This window comes from Manis javanica, chromosome 2 (genome assembly GCF_040802235.1).
Source record: "Manis javanica isolate MJ-LG chromosome 2, MJ_LKY, whole genome shotgun sequence".
NCBI classification, from domain to species: Eukaryota; Metazoa; Chordata; class Mammalia; order Pholidota; family Manidae; genus Manis; species Manis javanica.
The window spans coordinates 131,669,242-131,690,740 of record NC_133157.1 but is presented as its reverse complement, the minus strand read 5'-3'; the positions used below and the strand labels follow the sequence as shown (position 1 = coordinate 131,690,740).

At 41.0% G+C, this 21,499-nt stretch overlaps 1 protein-coding gene across 1 annotated transcript in view; it reads left to right on the top strand.

Annotated features, from left to right (window-relative positions):
• Positions 1-4,753, top strand: part of LOC140847885 (uncharacterized) — a 28,430-nt gene extending 23,677 nt beyond the window's left edge. Inside the window, exons 3-4 of the mRNA XM_073229471.1 lie at positions 2,564-2,684; positions 4,199-4,753. The gene's annotated coding sequence lies outside the window, so the exon portion shown is untranslated. The remainder of the gene's footprint in view (positions 1-2,563; positions 2,685-4,198) is intronic.
• Positions 4,754-21,499: the final 16,746 nt, after the last annotated feature.

Sequence of the window (21,499 nt, the reverse complement as noted above, 5' to 3'; positions counted from 1 at the left end):
ACCCACCTATTGTATATCTGTGTGTTTACACAGCCATATGTGTCTTTACCTTATCAAGATGGAATAGTATCCACCCTATTGTTTGACAAAACTGCTATATTTCTTTTAAGAATGAATTCCATTTCTTATTCTATATTAATGAATAAATATCTATTTGTCTCATTGTAAGGGGCACATAATATAAGATATATAAATTGATACTCAATATGCAATGAACATCCCTGGAGCTAATAGCAGGAAGGCTTTGATTAAAAACGCAGGATCAGAGCACCGACACATTTTAAGGCTTTTTATATAGTTTTTCAAGTTACCATCTCAAAAAGCGACCTCATTTACATTTACATCAACTGTCTCTGGGAATGGATGCACAGCACGAATTTTGCAAATTGGCTGGCATTTGGTGATTAAGTATTTGCTCCAAGTTTTAAACATTTGCAAGGTCCACACCTCCTCTCAGATTAGATACAAACCTCTTTGTTGCAATTAAGATGCCCCCATAATTCTGGTATTTTTCCTGCTTTAAATATGAGGGAAACCAAGGCTTACAGAAATTGGGTAAATCACATTATCACAGAGGTGGTGGCTTTCAAAGCTGGAATTCAAGGGGGATTTGATCCCCAGAACAGGAGCCTAACTCCCCCTACTGTCTCTTGTCTCTGCCAACTTCCTGCCCCAGGACTCATCAGCAACCAACCACCTACTGCTTCCCAGGTATGAACTGGGGTCACCTGCCCTTTATGATTGTACAAACTCCAGCTGTTTAATTTGGTCCCATTAGCAGATTCGTATGAGCACTTAAAACCCTATTACTATATTCATTTTTAATGCATGGAGCACTAGAGGCTTCTGAATGCAGAATGCTTCCCAGTACTTTAGAAGATGCTATATCCATAGGCTAGTTCTTCCTGTGATTTTTGGGCTAGAGTTTTAGGCACAGAAGGATGCACTATGATGAGTTCTTCATAACTAAGTCTTATCTGTTGCTGTAAGAGAGCCACATGCATAATGAGTAAATAGCAACGTCCCCTTTGTTTTCCTTTCTGGCTATGCAAATATACAGAGGTGAAAAAAAGAAACTATTTTAAAAGTATCTACAAATCTGGCTTTTAATACATGCTTCCGCACTTGGGTGCAGTGCAAATCATACAGTGAGAAAGGCACATCTGTGTAAATTTCATGAGCATCTGCTGAAAAGCACTCTTAGAAGATTTAATGACTTAGTGTTACTACACCTTCCAAAGGACGCAGCCCCAAACTGCAACTGCTGGGATCAAAAAAAGAACCCAACCCTGCAGCAGATCACTCTGACGTGGATACAGCAGGACGTGAATTAAAGACAGGGTTGCATGGACACTTTCTTGGAATAGTACCTAATCTGTTGCCTTTATCTTCCCCCACCCCAAATTCCCAAGTTTCTTCAAAAGAGATCCAGAAGATGGATGTTATCCCCCACTCCCAGTGGCTATGGAATCGCCCAAGCCAAGGGAACACATGGGTGGTTCTGTATTTATGACCATAGGCTGTGTCAATTCTGTTGTGTAACAAGTTACTCCCATGTTTACCAACTTAGAACAACCACTTTATTTTTCTTGTGATTTTTGTGGACCTGAAATTTGGGAAAGCCTCTTTCCTAAATAGAAAGAGAACAGCGTGCAGTTCTGCCTGGGGGCCTCTTGTGCAAAGGCAGCCATGTGTGGGCAGGGCTACTGCTGCCTGAAGGCCCGCTGGCCTGCGGTGGAAGATGGCTCAATATTGCTGTCCATTGGCTGGGAGCTCACCAGGGCTGCTGACTGGAGCCCAGGTAGGCGCTCCCCAGGTGGCTGTCTGGGGAGCAGGGCTTCGCACATAGAGCTGGCTTCCCCAGGGTGAACGTGGGAGGCAAACCACGGCAGAGCTAACAGCCCTCCCTGGCCCCACCGCAGAAGAGTCACAGCTTCACTGCCACCATGAGCTGTTGGCTGAAGCCATCACACATCCAGCCGGAATCAAAGGGACAGGATATAGATTCCACCGCAGTGACAGAAGGGTCAAAGGATCTGGCACCATGTTGTAAACAACCCTGACCAACACTGTGTTATGTACTTTCAATTCATTAATAACATTTTTTTTTGAGTGACCAAACTGACATTAGGAAATAGACCTTTGTATTTTCATTGGTGTGTTCGACATAGCAGAATAGGATACTTGTAGGAATTCTGCTCATAGGATAATAATACCTCTGTATCTTGATGTGACAGACGTGCCAGATTGGGGGATCAGTATTTGCTAACTACAATTACACTTTGCGTAGGATGTTGCTGACTGCAAATATAAGTGGGTTCACCCATAGATTTACTCTGGAGGTGACTTCAGTGATGCCCTGCACTCTTTTCTCTATTGGGATACAAGCAGTGACGTGAGTTTGCCAGACTGACACAGCTTATGCATCAGTTTAAGAATCAGTTTAAGAGCATTCTACCCTGAAGTCTCATTCATTTGTCCATTTTAAGATTGCGAGTTTAAGATTCCTTCCTTTAAAGGACTGAAACAGAAAGCTGGTGATTGCCTGTTCTTTCTCCTCCAGCACGAGAGACAAAAGAAACTTGGGAGTTTCACAAATACATTGTGCTTGACTCTGATGTTTCCTTTTGAGAAGCAATGCCCGTGCTGTGCCTGCCCAAAGAATTCTGTTTTCCAGGAAGCCTGTAAGTAAAACAACAGAGTTAAAGTATGCCGCAGGGAAAATGCAGTTCGGGGGACTTCTGACCCAGAAGGGTACACTTATGTTTGTATTAGGCATGGCCCCACCCCCAAGCCAAGCCTCCTCCATAAGATGCCAAGCTGGCTGAGGCCACGATATCATTTCTCATTCTAAAGACCCCTCTTCTCCCAGGGCAGAACTGAGTACAAACTAACCCAACAGAAACCTAAAGCTGTGCACATGGGGGGGGACTTCATTATTTACCATCCCCATCTGCCTGTGATCTCAAGGTTTCTGGCCATAAAAAAGAAATTAGGGAACCCATCTGAAAACACACCAGGAGGTCATAGATTCCACTGCTCAGTAAAAGAATGTGGATTAATGGAAATTTCATTTGGTCAGGGAAGTAACCACAGTCCCCCTACTTGGCATCTCACTTGTATGGCACCAGAAACACATCACCTCATTTTCCAAAAATTGCCCATATGGGGACATTGCCAGAATATGCCACACAAACTCATCTCCTGAAATTGTGGACAAACTTCTTTACTATTATCACCAGGGCTCCTTTTCAAGCATATTTATTTTCAGGGTAAATATATTCTACAGCTCATTATTATCCCCTAATAATTTTTACTTCCTATTTTGCAGCTTAGTTTATAGACAGGGTCTGCTCTGGGCTATTTGTCCCCAAAACATCTAGTGTGTGAAGCATGCTGCAAGGTGGAGAAAGATGCTCAGTCACATGTAAAGTAGACATAGCAGGTTCAACTCACATCCAACTTGTCAATCTGCTGCCCTCATGTTCCCCAGGAAGGCTGCCCCATGTCATTACTGTTACTTCTTCATTGACCTGAATCTATTGAACTTGCAGCTTTGTTGACAAGTACTGAGAAGTATTATTAATCACAACTACCTGTTCGAGAAAATGGTTAGTCTTCATCACCATGGATGGTTAAGGACTATTAATGCATGGAGATAATCCCAAGTGTGATCAGTTATCCTCATCTGAGGTTGGCTGTGTCACAGAAAACTACAGGAGCAGCGTGGTGGTCACTGGTGACTCACAGCCCATGGGAGAAGTCCAGGCTGGACAGAAGCCTCCTGGGCTTTGCCAGCTGATAAGAGCAGAGAGGCTGGCTTTGTGATATGTCAGAGCACTCCTTTTTAGATGGAGAGCAGAGGTCACCCATCTCTGTGACATTTCCACATTGCTGTGCTCTTCCTGAAATTCCCAGGAAAGACTCACTCAGATGCCCACTGCCCAGCTCCTGAGGCTACAGCCTCAATTAGCAGCCTGAGCCAATAGCATGAGCGCCACCCTCCAGAGTGGTGAAGGTCCTACACAGTGTCCTCTTGCCAAAGGAGGAATCCAGAGTAGTTCCAGTTCTCTGATGGGGAAACCATGTCATGCTGGCATGTGGTTTAGTATGGAGTATTTGGTGGCAAAGAAAAGCAACTGATTAAATTAGGTTGATACAAGCTAACACACGAGCTAACAGGAGTCTGTATTGGCAGATACAGAACTTGAAGGCAGGAAGAGCTGTCAGCCTCAGAAGAGACTGGAACTGCACCTGAGAAGACATCTGGAGCCTGGTGGAGTTCCTTCCTCAGAGGCCACAGCGTTCACAAACATGCCCTTTTCAGGAGCCCAGTTACTGCTGACCTGGGACACTCCCACACCTTTTAATGGTTATTTGGAGCTTCAGTTCAAGGAGCTCTGCTTTGATCCATGTAGGTATGTGCACATGCATGCATGGATGTGTATGCACATGTGTGCACACTGGATTTCTAAGTTAGAGTTTATTTGATTGGCAGTGGATGCTTATTTGATGATCCCACAGTGACACTTGGCTTCACCAGATCATCTCCCCACTGTGACATGGGGATGTGTGCCTCCAGTCTGGTCCACTGAACTTACCTCTAGACAAGGTCATGCTCAGCCTGTGATCATCACTTCCTTTCTCTAATCTTGATGCTGTTTTGTTCCATGTATGTATCTTGCTATAAAGCATATTTTTTAATTTTAGATTTTCTTTGAACTTAATAAAAAGGGTATCAAGTTGTACGGAAGCAGACACTTTTGTTTTTCAGAAGCTATTGTGTGGTTAAAATTTGTATGGTGATTGCTGCTGTGGAGTGTTATACATTCATGTGATAACTGTTTCGAAAATTACCCATTGATGGTTCTGAGCAAGTTAAGCTGGAAGGTTTCCCCAGTGTCTACTATGTTAGATCATTTTGTCTTCTTAAGTCATGAATGGAATTTGAATTTTATTAAAGTTCTCAGTGTCTGTTTGATGAAGCAGACACATCTAGCTGGGAAATTATCTAAAACATGATGTAAATAGAGCAAAACCTATCAGGTGCCCTGCTAAATATCAATATCATGCAGACAAAAAGAAGCCAGATAACAAAGATTTGGGTTCATGCTCTCCACAGGTCCTGGGTCAAGCCAAGAGTCCATTTCTCATGACTGGTGTGGAGATTGCCTTGGAAATGGAATTTGCTAACCAAATATTTTATAATATGCATTCAGTAACAAGGTGAAGGTGTTTTTCTCATGATTAATCTTTGGATACCATCCAAAGAACTGAGAACACATTCAAATGCTATCAAGTACCAACTCTGACACGGTGCTTTTGTGATTCGACTTTGTTTTCAAAGGCTCACAGTGACGTGCACATGAGCACAGGAAGTCAGGAAGCACATGCAGGGTGGGTGAGTCATGCAGCAAATGAGTTAATGCTCACATGCAGACAAGGCACAGCAGTATTTTTTATTCTAAAGCATGATATGCCAAACCTTATAATATTTAAGATGACCAATTCTCAATTTTATGTTGTTTTTTGCATTTTTGTGCTTTATAATAAAAAAATGTATGTATGTCATGAATTCCATTGAAAGTGTCCAAGGATGACATCCATTCCTGCAGAATCTATGTACATCATTAAGCTCCAGCCTAGGAGGATGGCCTCTCTGTTTCTAGGACTTGCTGTCAGAGATGGTAGAGAGGTAAACCATTAACATTAACTGGAAATTCTCCCTGCCCCTAAAAACAAACAAAACAAGTGTCATCTTTCTGTAAACGCCAAGTTTTCTGTGCCTGTGATGTGAAGTCACCTGAAACTCTCTGTGCATTTCCATGTGACATTATCTTAATTTCTTGTTCATCTCTACTCTACTTCTTGATCTGCATTTGACCAATTAAAATAAACACAGAACTCAGTGTGAATTAAAAACTACAAGACCTTTAATTGTGGCATTATTAAAACTAAAGCAGTAAAACACAACATTTCAATGGAGAATAATACCATGTTGTAAGAGGCACACACGGCATAGGATTCCTTCTCCTGGCCGCTGAGCATGATGTTAACTTCTCTTCCTAACAACCATAGCCATTGTTTAAAGTGAAGGAATGCTAAGCAGTTTTATTTTAATCAGACTCAGTTTCTGGGAAATTGAGCTCTTCCCTTCTGTTTATCAAAGTGATGATGGAAACGCTATCAACTACACTGATTAGATAGTTGGTCAAATGTGCACAAGATCAAGCTAACACTATGGCCTGTGATCTTCAAAGAGAAAGAAAATCTAGAAGAAAAGGAAGGTATCCTGGTGATAAAACGCTGTCATGTAATTGAGGGAGAAATTAGGTCACAGTGGAGAGTCTAAGCAGATGCTAAGAATTACCTTTTGTCTGTAACCCATTTGAGTTCCTTGATACTAACTTACGTTAGACAAGTTTTGACATCACAAAGGGAATAACTTTGGTTCATCTTTTCAATATCGATCTTCTTCTTCTAGGTATGACATGAAAATGTTTGAGGATGAATATGAAGTGTTAGAATACAATTATCAAGGGCTTTGGAACTCTTTTTCTCACTGGTATCTCTAATAGCAGTGCAGCTGTTTAAGATAGTGACGTCGCTGTAGGACAGGAGAGGATGCAGAACTTGGTGAGATTTAGTGCCTTCTTTGGGGCCATGTGCTAGTGAAATGCTGAACTTAGAGTTGCATCTATTCTGTGTGCTAATTCTCTTTTCTCGAGCAGAATGTAGTACGAATATGTTTCAAATATATATTCTATTCATTGCTAAGCATTATCAGAGGAAAAAGAAATTTCATTTTTACTTAGGTCATTAGGAAAAGAACTTTTGAAATATATGCTCAATATTATTTTCTCACACTGTGGTCCTCAATGACTATAAATCTAGCTAGTGGTCCTGGGATCCAGGTCATAATTTTGTATATTTAAATATTCTAAATAAGAACAAGATCCAAAATAGTTATCTAGTATATTTAGATATATTTTCTCATCATTTTTTACAAGCATTCTAAACATCATTACAAAAAAAACTATAATCGTTCAGCTAAGGTGAAAATATTTCCAGAAAGAGTCCGAAATATGGCAACTCTCAGGCTGTACCCCCACCAAGTCCATTTGTACCAGAGAAGTTCAGTCCCTCAGAAGACATTCTAGCTAACAACTTTATCATTTTTGTTTATGACTTTTTTGTTTTGTTTAGGTATAAATTGAATATTTAGTGTATGACAGCAATCTAGTATATAGGGAGGCTGAGTCTTATTTAAGGGAAAAAGCTTTCATTAAGTAAAACTACTAGGTGAAGTGTGCATGCAGCTCAGGTCCATGGGAAAGCCTTAATGTAATTTAAACATGCTGGATTACTGTGTGGTTCTGGCTGGGTGCTATCACTATGCTGGTGTTCGATCCGCAAGCAGCAAAAGATGACTTGAGAGAAGAAATCTGATGGTGAGAACACCTTTATTTAGGACTGATGTGAAGGGGCCAACAGAGTGTGCCGTGGGTGGAATGGTATGTCCAGAGGCCCAGAGCAGAATGTACCGCCATGAGGTCCTGAGGATGCCTCTGCTCTGAAAATAAGCTGCTCTATTACTGGAAGAAAGATAAGTTTGCAGGACATGTGGCACAGGATTATGATAAAGCTTGAAATTTAGCCTGAACGTTTTACATTAGGGCCATTCAGCTTACCTTAAATAAAGTGTTTGAGTAATACAGTGTGGATATCAGAGAAACCTGCAAACCAGACCAGCCTTCTCAAATGGGAGGGAAGCTTCCCATCATCTTTGCTGTTCCTCTAAAGAGAAGAGCTTTCAAGTTTTTGGGGGGTGGGCCCTAAAAATGGAAAAGCATAGAATAGAATCATCTCATAGAATGATTCTACGTAGTCTGGGTTAACTTTAAAAAGCATGTGATTTTTTTTTTTTTAAAGTATGTGACTTACAGTCAGCAGATATCCTGTCTGGCTGGCTCACGACTGGAAGTCACCCATGGAACCCTGCTCAGGCATGAGAGGCTGTGGGCTTGGTTCTGATCCTCGCCATTGCCACCTTCCATGGCATGGTGGATTCCAGTGGGCAGTGGCATTAGCTGGGGCTGTTCACCACTGACCAGAGGGCCAGCCTCAAGCTCTGGCCCTCGTGAGTAAACCAGGTGTGCAGAGCCTCCATCCTTCCCATGGGGCCCACGGGCCGCATGCTGGGTCCTCATGCTGAGGTGTGGCCTGAGCCTGGGCCAGAGCCATGGGGAGCACTGCAGGCAGGTCCTGGGAGTTTGGGAGTCGGATGGGTTCTTCAGATGCTCTCAGTGGCCCCAGATTTGGAAATCTCAACCTATCAGTGGGAATTAAAGACTACTTGTGAAACTAGGATGTTTTGGAGGGCAAGGAACTGGGCCCAAGTTATACATGACGGATTCACCTTCAGAAGATTTCTGGGGATTGGATCCAGCACTGCCCAAAGAACACACCTAAGGCCGACCCCGGGCGGCCTTGACTCTGAAGAGAGTTTCCCTGGATCCTGTGGCATCACCAGGCTTGTGAAAAATCAGACAAATCCCACAGGCCCCATGACAACGGTTCCTGCCCTAACGGGACCCTGAGCAATAAATTGGGGACTGCTTGGGACAGGCAGCTGTTATTTTAATGACCTGAGGAAGAGCTGAAGGGGCTCTGTCAGCAGTCACATGTCACTGAAGGGTAGTTACAAACCGTCTCACAACAGGCTGTGCTTGCGCTGGCTGCAGGACCGATTCCGGGTCTCAGGGAAAGAACGGCCCTGTCCTTAGGAAAGCAGTGCACCCCTGCTCCACTCTCCCTGCCCGGGACACACAGTCCCTGGCCTCAAGACTCTGGGCATATTCTCATGGACATAGGGACTGTGGGCTGGGAGCACTGTGGCTGGACCTTCCGTCACCCCCTTTCCCAGATGAGGAACAGGCTCCGGCTAGCGGGGTGCTAGCCCAGGGCACAGCCTTCCCCCGGGAGGAGATCTCACCCGCTGATGGTAGTCCCTCTTTAGGGTCACTGCTACAGGCAGGTTGCCTTATTAACATGCCTTTGCTTTTAGTTACTCAAGACAGATTTTCTCATAAAATCTGGGGCAAGTGTTCCTGGGTCAGGAACCCTGTGAGTCACGGTGGGAGGGCTCAGAGGTCACCTCTTATCTACTGCCTGTTCCATGCTCTCCATTCCTGGCCAAGATGGTCTTTTGTTTCAAAACACCAGCGACAGGGACCTTGTTCAGAGTAACTATGTGTGACATCTGAGGACCCTTCCAGAGCAATGACCCAAATAAGTGTTGGCTGGAGTGTTGGGGGAGGGAGAAAAAAAGGTGTAGTTATTTCCTCACTACCCATCCCCCAAATCTCACATGTGTGCCTGTGTCAGTGTGTGCATGTATGTGCAAACAGGACACATCTATGTGTGTCTGTGCATGGGTGTGTATCTATGTGTGTGTATGTGTTTCTTTGTATGTGTGTGGGGGGCTGTACATGTGTTTGTGAGTGTATGTGTGCCTATGTGTGTGTGAGCATGTGTGTGCACCCATGTGTGGTGGGGGTGGAGGTGGAAGCAGGAAACGAGACTGTGCAATATGCTGAGTACTGGTGTGTTCTCAGAACACAAGCCAACAGCCCTGCTGTTGGGCACACAGCTGCCTGGGACTTGGGCACCACCATGCCCTGTGTTTTAGGAGATAACACACTCAGGAGGGCCTGCCCAGAAGTACAGGTGTAGAGTTTCCCTTTAAATAAAGACAGATCAGTTTGACTAATGAATGAACTCACAAACATTCACAAAAACGCCTGTGAACATATAGAACAATTAATAGGCAAAGTGTAAATGCTGCTTTTAAAACTGTCATGACATGTTAAGAACAGACGTCCCTGAGGGCTTCTGTATATCAGGATGTCTCCCCACACCCACATCCAATCCTTTTTTTGAAGTTGCTGAATCCTTTGGCCTTTGGATTAATGGCATGACTTGTTATACACCAGTTTCTCTTTCCCTTTTAACTCACCAGGGGAATTGAAACTGAAATAAGGACAAACTAAAGGACTTCAGAATAAGTGCTTCAAAAAGACAATGCAACTCTGAACATTGCTGTCAAAGAATGGAATGGTGTCATTAAGAAAAATGTATATATACAAAACTTGGCATCAAAATGTTTTTTAGTTTCTTTAGCTACTATTTTTAAAATCCAATAATAAATTTATAGGTTTTTAAAGAGGGGGGCATCTCATATTTGCTAAAAGCTCAAGGACAGGAACTTATTTAGAAAGAATGCCACTGTGACTTCAGTGGGAAGCAGACATGTCTTCACATAGTCATAGCTCCTAACATCCCAGAGTGAGAAAGTAACTTAATTCTACTGTATCTGGCTGAGCACATGAATGAAACAATAGTCTCTACTCAAAAAAAAAAAGCAAAAAAATGAGGCAGCTTCCCATGTGGCCCTTTGTGTGAATGGGCAGTGTCCCCATGGAAGTTTCCAGAAGGTCTGCTCTGTGGTGTGCACTCGTCTTTATCCTTGCACCCACTAGCAAGCAGTGCCTCGGTCTCCCATCCTGCATCCCTCGTGGGCTGAGAGTTTGGCTGGACATGTGAATTTTGGATAAAGCTTTGAGTGCCTCCCTCTCCTAGGAGAGGTGCTCCTTGGAGACCTCACCCTCTTGCTGCCTCCACAGAACTCCAGCTTACCTCTCACTTCAGGCTAACAGCCTCTTTGTGGCACTGGCGCCCCAGTATCTGAGGCAGTGCCTGACCCAACAGACTCTGGTTGAGCAAAGTGAATGAATCCACAAACTAGTGATGGTCCAATTAATGAAGTCACAGGAGTTTGGGTACAAGGTGATGAACATCTCTGAGAGCTGCTTCTGGGGTGTTGTGCGGCTGCGAAGAATGTCCTCCTCAGAGCATCACATAGTTAGCCCCCTCAGAGGGTGAAAAGTAGTTTGGGCAGCTCCACGCTGTGTCCCTCTCTAGGAAGTTCACTGTGGTCATGGTGTCTTTTAGGGGCCTAAGAATTCCTACTGTTGAAAAAGTCTGCTAAACATGGTTTTAGTGTTTCTTAGAATTAGTTGACTATGGACACTTAAAATAATATCTCTTAACTTCCCCTGGAATTGGTCCCATGGAAATGAGAGGAAGTGAAGATATACAGTCATCTGTGAGGGTTTTGAGCAAAGACCTGGTTTGAGTCTGGGTCCCTAGCACCCCCACACTGTGTAACGCCCAGCATAACATTGTGTTTGAGAGCAGCTTTCTTGCTGAAAGTTAAATCAATTTTAATTCCATTCTATTTACAGCACCATGATTTAGCTGTAACATGGAAGCATGTGGACGTTGGAGGCTGTGACTCTGGCAGCAGCCTTGGATGATAGGAGACAGCTTCCCATTTCTCATGAAACAACAGCTGCAACAACATTTCATGAACAGCATTCTGCATCACATTAATGCAATACCTCCTATGTGTCTTAAAGCGAGAAATGACATTGGCTACAAAAGGGCCATTTCTTTAGATTCAGGAAGAAATAGGGACGCAGGCAATTCTATCAGTATTATGACTGAGAGCTGCATGTTTCCATTTCAGAGCAAGCAGTCTGTGTACCTCTCATTGGTGGCCTCAGTAGGCCATGAACCGTGATGATTTTATGTAACTGCATAAGGAATTCCAGACTTGAAAAATCACATCTCCTATTTGCTCTTATGTCCAATTTAACCTGAATTAAGTGTGTGCTTCAGCAGAATTGTGGTTGGAACAGTCCTAGGTCTCTGTGCACATCTGAGGACTTCATGGCATGCCATAGAATTAGAGCTACGTTCCCCTGGGAAGTGCTTGCCGGGTACCCACCTAGCAAATGTCTAAGGCAATGGGAATACGGGAATGCACTTTTAATTATGCAAAATCATCACACAGTCAATTCTCTCAGACACTGAAGGCAGAAAGGAACTTTATAACAGTCTGGTGATGGTATTTTCATGTTCACAACTTTTATATAAACTTATCATTCCCATACAATCACTTTGTGAGGATGTTAATGTACTATAACTCCTATTTTATGAGTGAAGAGATAGAAACTCAGATTTTAAAGTGCCCTATGGTTACTCAAAATTGTCAGGATGAAGACAAAAACAAGTATCAAGTATCATGTCTTCTAGGTCAATGCTTTTACTTGATTACATATTAATATCTCATGAAGTGAAAGAGATAGAAATTATTTTATCATTCTCCCAGTGGATGAGGATACAGTTGAAGGGCATGTCATAGATTGCTGACCATCACTGATACATAAAATTCTCCCTGACGTTATCATTCTCTAGAAACCAGCAAATACTGTAGAGCCCAGAGTTTAGTTTACTTTTTTTTTTCAGAGCTGCTAATCAAAGTATAAAGCATCATTCGAAATTAATGGAAAAAAGATTTTTCTGAAGATAGCACCTTGCTAGTCCTTTTCCTGGCAAGAAAGATGCCATTTCCTGGGAGCCATTGGAAGAAGCAAAGCTTTACAGAGGCAGAAGATTAAAGGAGGAGAAAGAGCAGAAAGAGCGAGGTGATGCCTGGGCACCATCCCTAAAAAGACAGCACTGCTGGGCCATGGTGGAGGGGGGTGGGGTCTATGAAATATGCCTGCCCTGGCTCAGACCCAACTCCCAATTGTTTCTCCACCCCTATCTGCATGCCAAGGACAGCATCTAGCAGCTCGAGTCTCTTAAGTATTCACTTAATAGATGTTGAACAAGTTTTCATTACCAGTAAAGGCAATCTTCAAAGCCAGATCTTATCATCCCTTGACCATGTCCAAGAAATGTTTGTTTAGAATTAAAGGCATACATTAGCAAAAGAGTAAAATCCCCATACAGATTATCACTAAATCTATTTTAGGTTAGAGCCATTGACTTCTGCAGATCAGATTGCAATCTCTTGGAAGGAGGTGATTGGGTTTATTCTACTGTTCCATCAAACGTGTGTGTAACACATAGTGCTTTTCTGTATGGCCCCTCAAAAAACGTTTCTGCTATTAGATTTAATTTAATCTATCAAAAGAATCAGAGTTAATAGTCTTTGACTAGAATGAAGAAAACCAAAGTTTAAGAGCACCTGACAGGTATAGAATAGCAAAACAACTGGTGTACTTAATCTGAAACTTTTTGGCAATGTGTGGATAGAACAGTAAAAATTACTTTAATTCTGTATGGAGTTGGTTGACTTAATCAAGCCATTTAGTATTAAGCAAAAATAAAAGTTAGAATTTTTTATTCTAATGAATGAAAGTTTAACAAGCTGAACTTGCCTGAAGCATCTCTGATAGCTGAAAATTGCCCATGATAGAGGCATTGCACCTCTTACCTTTTTCCTTTTATAATTTTATTTACCCAATTAAATTGTATTGGATGAAAATGTACACATGTGTAATCAAATCTTTATTATTCTGAGTTATACCTCTGTAAAGTATATTTAAAAAGTTGCCCAAATTAGCAGGCAATTAAGGTATTTCCAATTATATATTAAATATCTTAATAAAGGAATTAAATTATTAACTGTTAATAAATGTTAATAGCTCTCTAAATACACTGACCTACTGAGTAATATCAAAGCATTTGTCAAGTGTTTTCTCTATGAGGGATTTGAAAATGAGATTGACTCAATTGTGTCTGTTTACATACTGAAGAGAAACAAATTTAAACAAATAACTCCCTCCTCCCTCCAGTACTTAAAATGTCTTTTTTTTAAACCAAAGTGCTATTTTGATTTCTCAAGTCATTTTTTTCAAGATTGTTTAATTATGGAATTATAATTTTAATTAAAATGCAACTGGTCATTTAATTGGTTAACCTCTTATCAAAGGTAGACCGAAGTTATATGGACCATTTGCAGTAGGAACTGATTTTACAGACAACTGTGCAATCAGCAAAAGCCAGTTTACAAGTTATTGGCTGAAGATAACAGTCAAGGGCAGAGATAGGCTACTCTGATGGCAGCAGATGCACAGAAGCTTGACTCTTTTCTTTGCAGGACTTTCTTGCTGGAAACCATTGCAGTCTGGTTCAGCTTTACGAAGTTACTGCTTTGTGCCTTGGTTTACTTAAAAGAATGGATGATGTTGAATAAAAGAGAATAGCGCCTGGGCAGCCACTGGGGAAAGACAGCATGTGGGACTTTTTGATCTCTCATAAGCATCCCAGTGGGTTTTGCATATATGGCGGACCTCATGAGGTCCTTAAATGTTATGTGATCTATGGACATCTACACCCACACTACAGACTTCCATGTCAGCTACATGCTCATCCATTTATGTAGATTGAATATGGAACTGCCTTTTTCTTATCAGTTTATGTACACTATAGTATGGCATTCATTTTGTTTTTGTATTTATACTATGCCCAAATACTTCCTAGAAAACTCTTATTTATTTTTAAGTATCTATGTTTATATTTACCTATCTGTATCTATATTATAAAGCATTCATATTTAGGGTTAGATTAAAGCTAAAATTATCCCCTGTTTTTCACTGTTTTAATTGTGCATATGTAGGAATGTCTTCAGTTTCAGCTTCATGGAAAATAACATTTCTACATATTCTGGATTTGATCCAACTGTGTGAAGTTGAAAATTGGAGTCACTCAACTCGTTGTTTTCCTGTGCTCTTATGATTGGGAATAATGGTTTATAAATTATTGTTGGGAATAGTAGCTGATAAATTATGCAATGCTGCTTTCAAAGAACTCCTCAGTCTTCATGGTGTGTCAGTTCTATATTTATATTGACATGGAAATTAAACTCCTATATGAACATTATTTCTCATATATACTTACAGATATGTGTTTAAATCTGGAACATAATCTGATGGTCTGTAACTAGTTACAGCCATTTTTCCAGAGCCTGGGGAGATTTTAGTTCAAGTTTAACAATATAAAAGGCTGCCATGAGTCATTTGTAATTATTGTTTGTATTTTTTAGTGGTCAACCTAAATAATTTAGCATTCTTCCCTGCCCCCTATGTACGGGGGAGGGACACATATGCGTACAGACACGTACGTGCAAACCTGGCATGGAATGGAACGTTCTGGCCAAATTGACCATGTGGTTGACAAGTCATCAATCATGCTTTAGCTATTTGGAGTTAAATTAAGTAATAAACTTCCAGTCTCAACTATTTCAACTGTTTGTTGAGAGCCAAGAAGTTTGTCTCTGATTCCTGCTTCCCTAATTTTTACTTAATCTCTCTGTTCCTCAGTTTACTTATCCAAGATATGGTACCTACCTCCCAGGGTTCTTGTGATGACAAAGTGGGTTAATATATTTAAAGCAATTAGAACAGTGTCTGGCATAAAGCAATTCCTGTATTTGTGTCAGCTATTCATTCAAGTAATAACAAGAGCAAAATGAGTCACCATGTCAAAATTATCCAGGATGGTTGAAAAACTAAATTTAAATCATATTACTGGAACACATTTGATGTAACATCTGCTTCATTTTTTAATAGCAACAGACTGTATGAACCGATGCTATCGTTCTGACTGTGACTGTGGCTTCAGTCACCCTTATTGGCTTCCTTGTGCCCTGGAGCAACACCTTTCTCAGCAGTCTTTTGGGAATTGCCTGCAGCCTCTCTCAGGCAGCACAGCCCAGCACAGCCCGCTGATCCCTAGAAGCCCCCCAGAGTCATCTGTGCTCTGGGTGTAAGCTGGGCAAATGGATTCCAGGACCAATGCTGGGATGGCGTTTTTCTTCTAGAATGATTCCTTTGCCCTCTTGGATCAGAGCTCTTCTTGCCTTTCACCTTGCTTTTAAAAGCATTCCTTCTAAATACAACATGTCACAAATCCCACACCCTGATTTTTAGGTCATACAGGGAAGTGAGAAGCCAGACAATGTCCCTTAGGCTGGCTGTAATGGTGTACATGGGCTTCTAGGATATTCAAAATGCCTAAATTGCATCACTATAATGTTGTCAATATTTACCCTAATGGACGGTGAGAGTTAAAATGCCGCAGATGTGTGCTCTAAACGTAGTCCTTCATTCAACATAGACCTGCCTCCGTGGGGTGGGGGGCCTGAGGACAGTGTCCAGGGAATGCTGAGGCGCAGAGGAGGGAGGCAGCGCGTGGAGCTGTTTGGGGGCAGTGGGGAAGCATCAGCATTGCCGGAGGCCCACGTGCCCCACGGAAGGCTGGAGGACGATGCCCACAAGGGGACAGGGGAGACAGCACATGGCTCCTGCCCGGAGAAAGGCCAGGCTGCATCCTGCATGTGACAGGTCCTCCCAGGAGTATAAACAAGGAGATGGCAGAGCCAGACTGGTCTTCTAGAAAAATACAGCAGATATTGAAATGCCAGCAACACAGCAGTATCGTGAGCATTAGAGACTCTGAAGTGGAAGGTGTATCCCATCCAGGTTAGGCTCAGGTGGCTGCCCAGCCAGCAGGGCACCTGTACCTGTTCCAGGAGTTTGTGTGAGTGTGACACCAACCCAGGGGCTTTGACAGGAGCTGGACACAGTAGCTCTTGAAGATAAGGAGGAAGAGGAGATGGCTCAGGTCGTTTCCAGAAGACTGACTACTGGATGGTGTCAAGTGCCTTGGGATTGCTAATGAGGGAGATGTCCAACACGAGTGTTGTCAGCAGCATGACCGTGATGACTGTGGATGGAACAGAATCCTGCTCACTTAGTTGTGGAGGTCCAGGAATTGGATTCTGAACTTCCTTTTCATCAGAACAAGGAGAAATAGCTTCATGACAAGAGCTCAGGAGTGTAAAACAAACCAGTTGCTCAGTCACATCAGTAACTTCTCCCGGTTCCAAGACCCATGAGGACCATCTCCAATGGGTTCCCCAAAGCAGTATCTCCAGGACACTCCACAGACCATGAACTATCAGATTTCACTACATATACACAAATAGTACACATACACATATGAATTATATGAGAAAGGCAAAAAGAGATACCAATAATCTCCCAATATATCAAAAATTAGACCATTGCCAATAGTGTTGAAACCACCTGCTTGTCATTTCTGACCCATGCCCTTTACCTGTTAAATTTGTGCTTATTGTTTGCTTTGCTTTGTTTTATCTTATACCCATCTATAAACAATGTTTACTTTTGCAAGTTTTTCAATTTCATCTAAGTTGAATTGGTATATTCATATTTTTCTGTTCATTTCTTTACTCATTCAATGTTATGTTTTTGATATTTGCCCATATTGATGAATATTGCTATAGTCTATTAATTTGTACCATTATATGGTATTTTGGTGTATCAGTATGCCACATTTATTTTCTACTCTCCTGTCAGTGAAAAACAGGTTGCTTCTTATGCATCAACCTAGGCAAATAAATGATATCAAGTGAAATTCAGTGAACAATTTAAAGTGATATTGCCAAGTGCGTAGCTTTCTAATACTCTTTATCTAGAAATAATTTAGAATATCTAGAGGATTAAAATGACACCAGATCCTACTGGAATTGCCAATGCCTTTTAATAAACAACAAAGAACTAATGGTTATCTGGCAATGATCAGTATGCACAAATTCTCTTTTGCAAATAAGAACTCTATTTACTTTTATATGAATCAAAATGTCAGACAAGATTTATGTTTTTATATGAAAATTAAGAAACTGAGTAGAACATATGCCTAAACAGAAGGCCACTGAATGTCTGGATGGAAAAGAAAGAGTAATTGCAGATGAGGGTGCTCTTGAGTCCATTGCTGACAGAGAGAGGTGAGTAGCTGAGAAATCCAAACCATATAGATGTGTCACCTCACACCCATCACAGGGGCTAACATCAACAAGACAAGAGATAACAAGTGTTGGAGAGGATGTGGAGAAAAAGGAATGCTCCTACACTGCAGGTGGGATTGCAAAATGGTGCAGCCTCCCACCAAAGAAGTATGGAGGCTCCTCAAAAAACTAAAAATAGAAATACCCTATGACCCAGCAATTCCACTTCTGGGCATTTGCCTGAAGAAAACAAAATCATTAATTTAAAAAGATATATGCACCCTCATATTCATTAATTTGTCACACTACGTGCAATAGCCAAGATACCGAAGCAACCTAAGTGTTCATCAATAGATGAATGGATAAAAAAGATGTGGTACATATGCACAATGGAATATTATTCAGCCATTAAAAGAAAGAATCTTGCCATTTGTGATGACATGAATGGGCCTAAAGGGCATTATGCTCACTAAAATAAATAGGACAGAGAAAGACAGATACTATATGATTTACTTACATGTGGAATCTAAAAAACAAAACAAACAAACAAAACCAAAACAAAAATAGACTCATAGACACAGGAAACATACTGGTGGTTGCCATGGGGGTGGAGGGACGGGCAAAATAGGTGAAGGAGAAAAAAATTAGTGAAAATGTTTGATATCTTGATCTGGGCAATGTTAACATAAGTGTATACACATGTCAAAGTGCATTGAGCTGTATGCTAAGATTTGTGGATTTTACTGTACATACCTCAATAAAAAACAAAAAAGGGAAAGAAAGGGCCCATGAATTGAGTGGTTACTATGGCAAATACCATTGATTTCTAGAGAATAGCTTCAGTGTACTATTGCTTCTTAAAACATGGTTATCTCATACCAAGATTAGGTCTGACTCCCCAGTCACAGTCTCAGGAAATGACTGAACTCCATACTTTGTCCTCTATTGCTGATTCTGCTCTGCTCCTGATCATATTGGCACAGCATGGAACTCTGCTCCCTTCACAGCTGAATTAGCAAAGTGGAAAAAATTTGGGGTTTTTGGTCACATCTTGGCCAATCAGGCACTAATCCCTGAGACTGACACTGTGGCAATCCGATTTGGTGCAAAAACAAATGAAGTCCCCAGATCAACTGTGCTGTCATCAGACTTGGAGTCAAGGCCAGCTGATGCATAAATGAATCCTCAGCTAAGCACCGTTCCAGCCACACAGTCCATCCGGGAGAGTCCATGTGCTTCAGCCAATGAGGAGCTAGAGCGCACAGCTGACAGCCCAGAGAGGCCACTCGGGAGTCCACTGGGCAGTGTATTTTCTAGACATTGTTCTATGGAGATCCCAGGGCAACTTTCATTCCATTGTTAGGATAGCTGAAGTGTATTAATAGTACTGTAACAGTGATCCACTCTATACACACTATTATTCATTCCAAGATACTTAAGATTCTGGCCACGTGCCAGACATATTGCTGGGTGTTGCGGTAGGGTGATAGGGCGAAATGATATCTGCTTCCTGGAAGTTCATAGCCTGAAAATTAGACTTATATATAGTAATAATACTTCATTATTTAAAAGTTCACAAAGATTAAGATTGAAATTATTTACTTTTTGGTATATGTACACACAACATTTTTAGAGAATACGTACACACACACTCACACTCACACACACACACACACACACACACATACACTTAGAAATATATGAATGTGAGCTGGCCCTTACAGAAGAAGTCCCATTGCAGTGGTTCCCAAACTCTGAAACACCTGGAAGGTAGTTCAGGTGCACACAGAAATATGCTTGACGACATTTTGGGAAAGGACCCAGAAATCTGCTTTTTTTTATAAGCTCCTTCAACGATTTTGTTGAAGGTACTACAGAACTCACATTTTAATTTTTGTTGACAAATACTGTCTTCTTAGAATGACTTTGGATACAGAATTGTCTGAATAATTTCATACAAAATGGTCACTGGATTTTAAGCTGCATAATATCCAAGGATGTAGGAAAATATTTTATGTCATTTAAAAGATGTTTTGTTATTGCTTACTTGATAGTGTTTTTTTAAATTGGAGTTAATCAGTACATTAGGCAAACTTATTAAATTTGCAAGACTGTGACAACTGTTTTACTCAGAAATTTTAACACATTTTGCTGGCTAATCAATCCTTTGAGGGTTACTTAGTTTTAGACAGTTTTTCTTCCCTCTCATTTCTTGAGATATAGCTTTGTTAATGAAGCATTCATTACACTAATCAACTCTGCAACTAAGCTAGCCATGGGTATTGAATTGCTGGGATTTGGGAGAATAATTTAGATGTACCAAACAACCAATTACTGTGATTTCTGGCTCACTAAATGTTGGATTATAACATGTTATTGTTCATTGGATATTAGTAGGAACTCCTAATTACTGAAATAGACATATATTTGAGATAATGTCTTGAACACTGTATATGATCATTAAGCATATTTCCCTCCCTGCCAACCTGCTCTTGCATTTCAATAGAGATTCAGGTTATGCTTATAAACATTAGTAATCTCCAAAGTTTTAAATATTTTCATCATTACCAAAATTTCTCCTCCCCTATGGGCTACATTTTCTTGGTTTGTGCTATGGGCTTATGCTAATCAGCATGGTTTTTGAATAAGTAAATGGCCAGTATTTACTCTTCTTCATTTCTTTTTTTTCATAAAATAATGCTTATGAGATGGCTTTCTTTACCTACTCATCTAACTTCATATCAGAATGACATTAATTTGGATCAAATGAATATGGCTCCAAATTGAAAGCACTGGATATTTCATTTTGTAAGTCCTAACTTACGATTTTCACTGGAAGTACCAGGTCTGAGTTTGTCAAATCAGTTCTTCAGTTAATCCTTTGATCATAGTACTTTTGTATTAAGTATATGTAAGTATTGTGAGGCTTAAGCCACTTAATGATACTGCTCTTGAAAACTCACTAAATTGAAATTCTGTAGCCCCTCTGTACCCTCTGCTCCTCGCATGGCCCCCCATGTCCTTCATCAACAGCATAGATTTGCATCTTAGATTACAGACACTGCACAACTAGATTATCATTCCATCTCCTTTTCTTTAAGGGCTAACTCATCACATAACAAAGATCCTTAAGTGTAGAGCTGTACATCAGTGATGGAATATCATATTGCTTTAAGATTCACAGTGATTCCTAAAATTCTGCAGCAACATGAGATATCCTAACCAAATTTAGTTATTAGAAATCAAATACCAAATGTTTTTCTTTCTTTCTTTTTTTAAAATTAGAAATGGGATACAGTGAGTGTGTTATTTTCAATGTGAGCTAAGATGTTTAAAGGCAGCCATATGCCTGGCATAAGCACTGCATCTGTTTTACAGATGTCATGGGTGCTGTGACAGATCTACCTTGTGTACTGTATTTATTCTATCGTTATTTTTTAACCGTGCTAAGAAACTGTGATTTCATAAGAAGGTGAAGCAGAGCAAATATACTTTCTGTGACTTAATTCTTTATAACTCCAAGTGATTCACAAGTCTTGGTCACCTCCTCTGGGGTATGAAATCACACATCTATATAGTTTAGGAGTAAACACCCCAACATATTAATTGTTCCCTATCTAGGCCATTATTTCAGTCTAGGTTCTAATTTATATAAAACTTAAGAGTCCTTGGTTATACAAGGTCCATGTGCTTCAAAAGCCAAAAAACTGAGGGTATTGCCTAGAGTCAACTGGGGTGATTTAGTATAGAAATGACTGGAAAGCAGACAGCCTT